The sequence below is a fragment of the Bidens hawaiensis genome, unplaced genomic scaffold (genome assembly GCF_021521415.1).
Source record: "Bidens hawaiensis isolate Kalapana, Puna unplaced genomic scaffold, B.hawaiensis_p1.1 tig00008706_1, whole genome shotgun sequence".
In the NCBI taxonomy this organism is placed as follows: domain Eukaryota; kingdom Viridiplantae; phylum Streptophyta; class Magnoliopsida; order Asterales; family Asteraceae; genus Bidens; species Bidens hawaiensis.
The window spans coordinates 746450-756617 of NW_027491628.1; the positions used below are offsets into that span (position 1 = coordinate 746450).

The window sequence follows — 10168 nt, forward strand, 5'->3', positions numbered from 1 at the left end:
AAAAACCCGAAAGAATTTTCATTTGAGAAACATAATTTGTTATTGATTTTTGGAATTCACCAATTATTTTGAAATATATAGTAAAATAATATGTTCATATTTATATTTATAAAAATATATAGATATTATATAAATATAATGTAAAAAGAAAGTGAATAATTATTGATTTATTACATATATTAGGGTATATTAGTTTTAGAGAGAAAAAATTGTAATAATTAACCAAAACATGACAAATGTTCACATTTATTTTACTTTATTAGAATAGATAGATTTTAGGAAGCGTCCACTTATTACTCTGAATATTGCAATTGTAGCCATTGAATGCTTTATCCTACATCCAAAGTGGCGCCCCTTGAATTAAACTAACAACCTTTTCTAATTGAAGATATGAAATGAGTTCCTCAATGTCTACTTTTCCCCAAGTTCACAGCCAATCAACACGAACAATATAATACAAACATTTAAAATTATATACTCGCCAATACAAAGTAAATGAACATCTTATAATATCAAATGATTCAAAAGTTATAAAACGAACATTCACTCAAACAAAAGATGTGCATATGATAAAAAGAAGCTCAATGAGCGGCACTTGTCGTTTAAAAAATGGCACACATGCATATCATATCAACGCAGCATTCAAGTGTCACATTACTACTTAACTGGTTATTGGGTCATCAAAGAACCTCATATCTGCATTAAAAAAAAAAAGAATTGGTTCTTATCTAACAATACGGTAATGTTATTTACATTCAAACTCTATTTTTTAATCATTTAAATAAAATTATTTAGCATAAAATAAATTGTGTTAATACCAATTTTGCCTCAAGTGCAAAATAACTATGAGCAGGTTCGGACCCGTTACCCAACCCGTCTGCACTGTCACTTGTCTTAATATTAGTTTTTCAGAAATTACAATTTCCTGAAACATTTACCTGTATACACCCTAGAAAAGGCGTTTTAGTCAACTATTTCTAATTTTTGGTTCAATTCACAATGTGAGAAGAGATGAGGATGTGTACTTACTGTGAAAAGGCATGGAGGCAAAACTTACAAATGAAGAATCGACTGATTGCTGTTAATCATGAATGAACTCCAAATTAAGGGAGTCAATTAATTTGAACTGGATTAAAGGTTGTGAACAAAATATCAGTAAATGATATATTTATATGAATTCAAGCCCTAAGTGTTTAGGATGAGTATTAGTCATGGCCGTTTCCACAAATATTCAATGTTAAATTATGTTCATGTCGAAAAGCAGTTAGTTGAAGTAGTTTTTGAAACTTCTACAAAAGCTATTTCCCTTATTATTTATGATTAATGAAAATGCATTTTTTGTAGTTCTCACCAAATGGTATACAACATGAAATGGATATTTAATCCACCCAACCTGTCCCTCGCCATATTGAAAAGCATGGGGCAATAGACAAACAAAAAGATTAAATAAAATACTTTGAAATATTACAATATTTAGTACCTGAACCTTTTTTTAATGCAATATCCTCATGACTATTGAAACCAGCTACTTCATTTACATGACCCAACCAGAGTAACGTTGGCCTACAAAATATTAAAAAGGAGCACACCAAATTTATTTCTATCTATGTATTACGTAGATAGAACTATAGAAGTATAAAGTGCTCATCAACATAACTGAAATTTAATAAGTCACTTTCTACAATTTCGTAAACATTCATGTACTTCTTGTTACTCTCCAAGAAGCTCAATCTACAAACTTGATTTCAAATCCACTAAAACCCTATAATTATAAAAATTTTTAACAAAACGTTTAGACCAAGTAAGCAACTACCAAAAAAACATCCTTAGATGCCAACCTAAAACCATAACTGACCTCACAAAGTTTAACAGCCTCATAATCCCATGTGTAGCAATCACCGCATCATGAATTTTAAGGATTTCAGTTGCTGATTGCTCATCTACCAGAAAGAAGAAGAGTTAGATCCATAGCATTAGGTCGGTTTGCAGCCATAATCTTACACCTAAAACACCAATAAAATCCAATCAAATAAAAAATAATTGTAAATTAAAACTGAAATAAAATGAAATCCATCCTAATTGAGATCTTGTAAACCCTCAACAAACCCTAATTACTAATTAAACTGTAAATCATAGAAAAATTAAAAACACAACAATTGTATTGAATTACATATCATACAATTAACAAACATGTTCCTCATTAAACATAGAGATTTGAATCAAAACCAAATGGAGGGAAGTATTCCCAATTTCCAAATTATCAAGAAGCGACTCCCAATTGTATGGTTTATGTGGCTTTATCCAAAACAGATTTTTACAAAAATAATCAGGATGCCCATGTAAAAATCGTTCGACAAACAGCATCAGGGTTATCACCCATGGCGTTGTTGCAATCGAATGAAGAACAAACATGCTTTATAATTTAGGGTTAGCACAAAAAGAGGGTCGATTTGGAGGGTTTAGACATATTACAAACTTCGGCCGGTTAGTTTAGATCCGTATTGCTTAGAAAGACCCGCAGTAGGCAAAAAAAAATAAAAAATCAGCGTGATTTTAAGACCAGGATTGCTTCTCGATGCGACACGTGTCCCAGTTATTTTACTTTATTAGAATAAGTAGATATGAAAGTCGACTGATACACAAACTATAGCTGCTTATTACGTACATGTAGTAAGGACTTACATTTGCATTAACTAGAGTAAAGTATCTTATAATAAGTCAATATGAGCCAAATAGATATACAACCATTATATAAAAAAATCTCTCACATGTATAAAATACAACACTAAGACAATTCGTCATGAAGATGCCCATCCATGCCATGTGGGCATGATGGTGCCCTCCACACTAGAGGTGCACAAATCGGTTTTTTTGAAAAAACCGGTTCGGTTATTAACCGGACCGGTTTTTTTTATCCAGAAAAAAACCGGTTCGGTTAATAACCGGACCGGTTATTAACCGGTTTTTATTGCTGAAAACTCAAACCGGCCAAACCGGTTTGGACCGGTTTAAAAACCGGTTAGAACCGGTTATTAAACCGGTTTTTTATAACCGGTTTTTAATAACCGGTCTAACCGGTTAACCGGTTTTTTTTTTTTTTTTTTTTTTTTTTTTTTTTTTTTTTTTTTTTTAGGGTTTAGGGTTTCGTTGTTAGCATTCTTTGCTTGGAAGATTAAAAACACATAACTTTCATTTATAGCTTTTACATTAAAAATACAAACATTAAATCGTTATCGCATATTCGTAACTCAAAAATACAAACATTAAAGAATGCTTAGACACGATTACATTAACAAGTTGATGTTTGTTACTCATTTTCTTCGCTACCCGATCCCGAGCTATTCCTTAGGTAATCGTCGTACGCGGCTTCTTCATCGGTCATTGGTTGAATGTGTCCTTGATTGACCTCGTCTTCATACAAGGCCGCCTCATAGTCCATTTCCCCCTCGAGTGAGCGTTGATGTTGTGCCCTGTCTAAAGAGTCCAAGTAATCCTTGTAGCAAATCGACATCTCTACAGCTGCTGGAGTGAGTCGAGTCCTCCTAATCGATATAACCCTGCCAGAAACAGAAAAAGCAGACTCCGAAGCTACCGTGGAAGCTTGGACCGTTAGTAAATCTTTGGCCATGGCGGCGAGGATCGGAAACTCATCCTCCTTACCTCTCCACCAAGCCAGCAAATCAAGACTTCTAAATTCATCCGGAGTCATGTGTTTCACAAAGTTGGTACCACCATACCTTCCAAGTTCACTGCTTGGGGTGTTTACCCTTTGACGTTTACCGGCGTCTTCCCAAATCATGTAGTACATCCCCATTTCAAGGTCGGTTTGGGATTGGGATTGGGCAACAGCTCTTAACGAGTCATGAATTTGGGAAGACGACCCGTGTTTTGTAAGGTAAACATCATACATGTTTGCCAATGTGGTGTTGAAATCATTCTTTAAAGTTTGGCTATAATAGGGGTTTTGATCGTCGTTTAACCCTAGCTCATCACAAATTTTTTCTATTAAAGCTTCAACACCACCAACATTGATGCAAGGGTTTAACGCAGCCGCACAGGTCAAAACAGCGGGTAGTTGTTGAAAATATTTTATAAATTTTTCTTTCATTTTTGCACCCATATCAAAATAAGGTGCACCCCTACAATGAATTTCAGTCAACTTTGTGCACATGACAGCAATTTTTGGTAAAGCAATGGGGCTTGTTGGATAGTAAACCCCGGATAAACTAGTTGTGCAAGATTTAAAAATTTGAAGAACCTCCGTAACGATCTCAATCAATAACCAGTTTCTAGGATCGTACGGTGCACATTTACCCCTACTTGACATTATTTGATGAAACGCAACTAGTGATTCTTTTTGTTGGATGGCTTTCTCAAACATATCACAAGTCGAGTTCCATCTTGTTGGACAATCCCAATTGGGCCCCAACCATTGACAATTAGCTTCATCACAAAATTTTTTGTATCTTGAAAATGTTTTATTGTTGCTAAAAACATCTCGTAACATTCTTTTAAAATTGTTTCTTTGCGTTTCGATCACGTTTAACCCATCTTGCACGGCCAAGTTGATAATATGTGCAATGCATCGGCTATGAAAAAACGCTCCATCACAAATAGGTTTATACTTTAATTTTAAATGGCCAACCGCGGCCGTATTGTTGGACGCGTTATCAAACGATATTGAAAAGATTTTATCTTCAATCTTGTATTGTCGAATGACTTTATCCAAGAGTTTAAAAATATTTCTACCCGTGTGCGGGTAATCAAACAATTGAAACGCAACGGTTCGTTTCATCATTTGCCACGACCGGGGGTCAACCCAATGAGCCGTCACACAAATGTATGAGTCGGGCGAACCATTAGGTACCGACCACACATCCGTTGTTAAGTTCACACCAGTTTGTAAGTTTGAAAAGTATGAAATTAGTTCGGATTTAGCGTTTTTCCATGCTTTAAGCATATCTCTTCTAAGGGTCGAACGACTTACGTGTTGGTAGCGTGGTTGAACATACTTTTGCATCATCTCCGTGAATTGAGGGTTGTCGAAGTGGTTGAAAGGAAGTGATTGTTGAATCACAAAGTTGCCAAACTGTTGACGTACCGCTTCAAGGTCGTACGTAAACACCGTTCCTTGATTCGTCATCTCCGGCTGCGAACTACTTCCGGATTCGTCCTTCAAGACCTTGCAAGAGGGCCTTTCTACATGAGCTCTTAAACTGGAGTTTGCTTCTTTGTTATAAAACTTCAAACAATGTTTGCATCTAGCTTTTTGGGTTCCGTTAGACATTTCGCATAGGTCGAAATGTTGCCAAATATCTTGGTTTCGTTTCGTGGGGATGACCCGAACGACGGTTTCTCCCGTGTTCGAGGCACCCATGTTGACCGATGAAGCAGCACTTTGGGAGGCCATGATAATCGACTACGAATTAAGAGTGGTATACACGAGTATGAAATAAACGACTACGAAAGAAGAGCGTTTGGAGTTATAATCGCGTATGAAATAAACGTTTAGAGCTTTTGGAGTTGTATAATCAAGTGTGATCTAACCAATACCCAACCTAAACTATATATAGATGTTTGTGGGGGTAAAAAAACCAAAAAAAACGGCTAAAAAAACGGGCAAAAAAAAAAAAAACGGCTATAAAGCCGTTTGGTAACGTTCGAAAACCGGTTTAACCGGTTAACCGGTTATTAAAAAACCGGTTAACCGGTTTTTTTATAACGGCTATAAACCGGTTATTTTAAAGACCGGTTAACCGGTTTTTTATTAACCGGTTATTACAAAAAACCGGTTTTTTTTATAACCGGTTATAAAACCGGTTTTGGCTCCAAAAAGTATAACCGATACGTAAACCGGTTACGTAAACCGGTCAAACCGGTTTTTAAAAAAACCGGTTTTTAAAAAACCGGTTTTCCGGTTAACCGCCCAAACCGGTTCCGTAACCGGTTTTTTTGAACACCTCTACTCCACACCGTCCCTGTACAAACATGGAGAAACGCCACGGTGGAAAGCGCCGTAACCATAACGTTGTCATCCTTTGCAACTTGAAGTTTGAGTAATGAATTAATTGTGTAAACCAATAAAAAACTTCACCTTACAGCACTTTACCATATTTTTAAATAGTATAATTATTATGTTTAGTAGGGTGGTTGCCACTTAACCCATAATACTTAAATTAACAAGATGCCTGATTTTCTATGTGACACTAATGTGACGTGATAACTAGCTTTGTTAGTTATTCCACGTAACGGCCTAAAAACAAATACCACTTATACAGATTTCTGTTGTTAATATATATTCTTGCTTTATAGCCAAATCCATGGCATGGGCACCCATCTAAGACTAAGATCGCATGATGTGCGTCTCATTACTTCATATTATTCTTTGCTTTTTATATAAAACAAGAATGTCCTACTATTTAACTTTAAATATATAGTCATGTCACACAAATAAAGGTATGCTTTGTAGTTTATGAAAAAATTCAGAATCTAAAAAACCATCTTTAAACAAAACAATAATATTCTTAAATCTTATCATAAATACATAATCAACATAATAAAATTGCCATTTTATATATTTATATATAATTAAAGTCCTTTTTAATATGGTGTAGTGATATGACAGTTTTGTTTTCTCAATGGAGACCCAACTTCAAGTTTTACTTGCAACGCTTTGGGAGACATGGGTGGCTCAATGATGGAAGACTGGATATTTGTGATCTCCAAGTTATCTCCAGTTTCGGGAAAATTCATCCGTCCGAAGACCCACTGGTGGTAAATCTTATCATAAATACATAATCAACATAATAATATTGCCATTTTATATATTTATATATAATTAAAGTCCTTTTCAATATGGTGTACTGATATGACAGTTTTGTTTTCTCAATAGAGATCCAAGTTCAAGTTTTACTTGCAACACTTTGGGAGACATGGGTGGCTCAATGATGGAAGACTGGGATATTTGTGATCTCCAATTCAATTCTGAGGGCATTCGGGTTTTACCACTAGTGGGTTTTCGGGCGAATGAGTTTTCCCGAAACTGGAGATAACTTGGAGGCGTTTAAGGGCTCCATACGGCTGGGTTGGGGCAGCTGGCAGTGACTTTTTACCATTAGGTCACCCTATACAAAATACGTAAGCATTATATGTTTGTTGACCGTTCAAACAAAATATATTTATATAATTAAAACTTTAAAAACTACTAATAGTCTCTATGATATTATGATTGTCATCCAATCATATCCACCCAAGTAATATTCTAAATTCATCCAACTCAGTTGAGAGTTAGAGACTAGAGGAGCCAATACACAAATACTACATGTCTGCACAAAAGGGTATTTTCGTCATATTAAAAAGTTCTCTCTCTCTCATCGTATTATTATTATTATTATTATTATTATTATTATTATTATTATTATTATTATTATTAATACTAAACTCTTCCCATCATCTCGAACAAGACGCCATTGTAGACATTCAACAAGAGTAGGAGCTTCTGAAAACCAAACCAAATCCATCTTTAACCTTGATTTCACATATCAATCAATACAAAGGTATGAATGAATATTAATATTATTATCAAATCATTATTATATTATAATAAAGTTTCAATTTTTACTCAAATTCCTTTGTGGGTTTTCAAGATTTCGTTTGTTGATTCATGGGTTTGGTATATAAGATTGTGAATTTGTGTTTGTATGGTTCGATTTCAAATCTTTTAGGCAAAGTTTCATCTTAATTAGGGTTTTTATTTTCTTTTGCTGTTACTCGTTTAAGCTTAAATTGATTCAATTAATTGGTTAATTTGGTGTGAAATATTTCTCAATACACTTTTAATTTGGGTGTTTTTGAAGAAAGCATGGCAATAGGATTGATTACCCCTAGGGTTCTTAATTAATTATGGTGGGATGATAAATTAGGGGTTTTTATTATTTTTACTATAACTAAAATCTGCTCATGGGTTTTGAAGAAAACCGTCAATTGTTATGAAATTCTTTGTTAATTTGAATTTTTATCATGTTTCTGGATCTATTAGGTTTGGTTCATCTGTTTCTAGGGTTCTTTGCATCATTTTTTTTTATTTTGCAAGTTTATCATTTTTTGAATCTTTTTGGAATTTCAGGGGAAAAAAAACAGCTGGTTCTTGCAGCAAACCGTGTGAATCGAGTATCGTTTGATTTAGATACTTATTACCAGACAGAAAATCTTGAATCTTGATAATCAGTTATCGGTCTTCTCGAAAGCTCTCGTAATTAGATGCAAACATCCCAAAAAAGTCGAAGCTCAGGAGCAGCTATCCATAACAAGCTGTACAACCAGCCAGACCCGATTGAACCGTTTTGCTTAACGGGCTCACACTTCCAAATCTTGAACAACAATGCTTACCCTGATCACGCTCGCCACCAAGAGCCCTCTGTTGTTTCATCCCAAATTTCAAATGACCAGTTTTTCACTTTGGAATCATCTCCAGCCGTTGAATGTTCGGTGTATAACTCACCAAATACCCGAAGCCCGTTTTCCCCTCAGTCATGTTTATCAAATGTACAGAATTCCTCCACCGACAACACTTATGGGTCCCCGATCAGCAGTGGGGTGGAACAGGCTCTGAGAGAGGTGGAAATGGAGCTTTTAGGGCCCGGGTCTGATTTTGAAGACGGGTCGATTACCAGCTCGTTTGATAGCAAAAACAAGTACCATAAGATCCTGCAATTGGGAATTTCTAATCTTGATGTGAAGCAAACCTTAATTGAAATCGCTCATGCAATGGATGATGGTAATATTGAAGATTCAGATGCACTAATGGAAGCTTTACAATCCAAGGTCTCGGTTTCAGGTGACCCGATTCAACGCTTGGGTGCTTACATGCTAGAAGGGCTAAAAGCCCGACTGTTATCTTCCGGAAGCTTAATCTACAAAAACTTAAGATGCTATGAGCCGAACCCGAAAGAGCTAATGTCTTACATGTCTATTCTTTATGAAATCTGCCCGTACTATAAGTTCGCTTACATGTCAGCAAATGTGATCATCAAAGAAGCTATGCAGTATGAGAATCAAGTGCATGTGATTGATTTTTTAATAGCACAGGGAAGTCAATGGGTGCAGCTAATTGAAGAGCTTGCAAAGCGGCCCGGTGGGCCCCCGAGGCTTCGGGTCACGGGGATCGATGATTATGACTCGTCTTATGCCCGGGGAGGCGGGCTCTACCTTGTCGGTCAAAGGTTGGCTAAGGTTGCTGAAGCACACGGGGTTCCGTTTGAGTTTCATGAAGCGGGTAGGTCGGGAAGTGATGTTTATTGGGGCGACCTGTGCGTGCACCCCAGTGAAGCCATCGCAGTTAACTTTCCCGTACATGTTACACCACATGCCCGATGAAAGCGTGAGCACGACTAACCACCGAGACCGGCTCATCCGCTTGGTCAAACGGTTGGGTCCAAAAGTCGTGACCCTGCTCGAGCAGGAGTCCAACACGAACACCTCGTCTTTTTCCAGACGGTTCGAGGAAGCTCTTGACTATTACACGGCTATGTTCGAGTCGGTTGATGCTAAGCTGCCGAGGAACATAGTAATGCCACGGGACGACAAGCGGAGGATTAGTGCGGAGGCGAATTGCGTGGCTAGGGATATGGTTAACATAGTGGCGTGTGAGGATGTAGACAGGGTAGAACGACACGAGCCGTTGGCTAAGTGGAGGTTTAGGCTAACCCAGACTGGGTTCGTGGCTCTGCCTTTGAGTTATTCGGTTACGACCGCGGCTCGAGAGGTGTTGAGGGAGTTTAGTGACTGTTACCGGCTTGGAGAGAAGGATGGTGCGCTCGTGCTCGGTTGGAAGAACAGGCCGATGGTGACTGGCTCGGCTTGGAGGTGATTAGGGATGACGATGAGTCGGGTTTGCGTAGGGTTGGTTATTGCTAATTATATAACACTGCTAATTATATAACACGTACTAGACGGTTGGTTTTTGTGACGAATAAGATTAGTGTCCACTTGTGGCTGTGTTTTGATGGACTTATTATAGTTTTTATGTGCTCGTCTTAATTTTATATATATTATCATGTTCATAACATAACTCATTTCTTTTTTTAAGTTGGTTTTTAAGACGAGTCTAGAATATAAAATAACAATTTGTTTATTTTTGTCTGTTATGGATGTATTTCTTTGTGGCTTT

At 36.7% G+C, this 10168-nt stretch overlaps 1 pseudogene; it reads left to right on the forward strand.

Annotated features, from left to right (window-relative positions):
* Positions 1–8134: 8134 nt before the first annotated feature.
* Positions 8135–9920, forward strand: LOC143529798 (scarecrow-like protein 13 pseudogene; annotated as a pseudogene).
* The last annotated feature ends 248 nt before the right edge of the window (positions 9921–10168 follow it).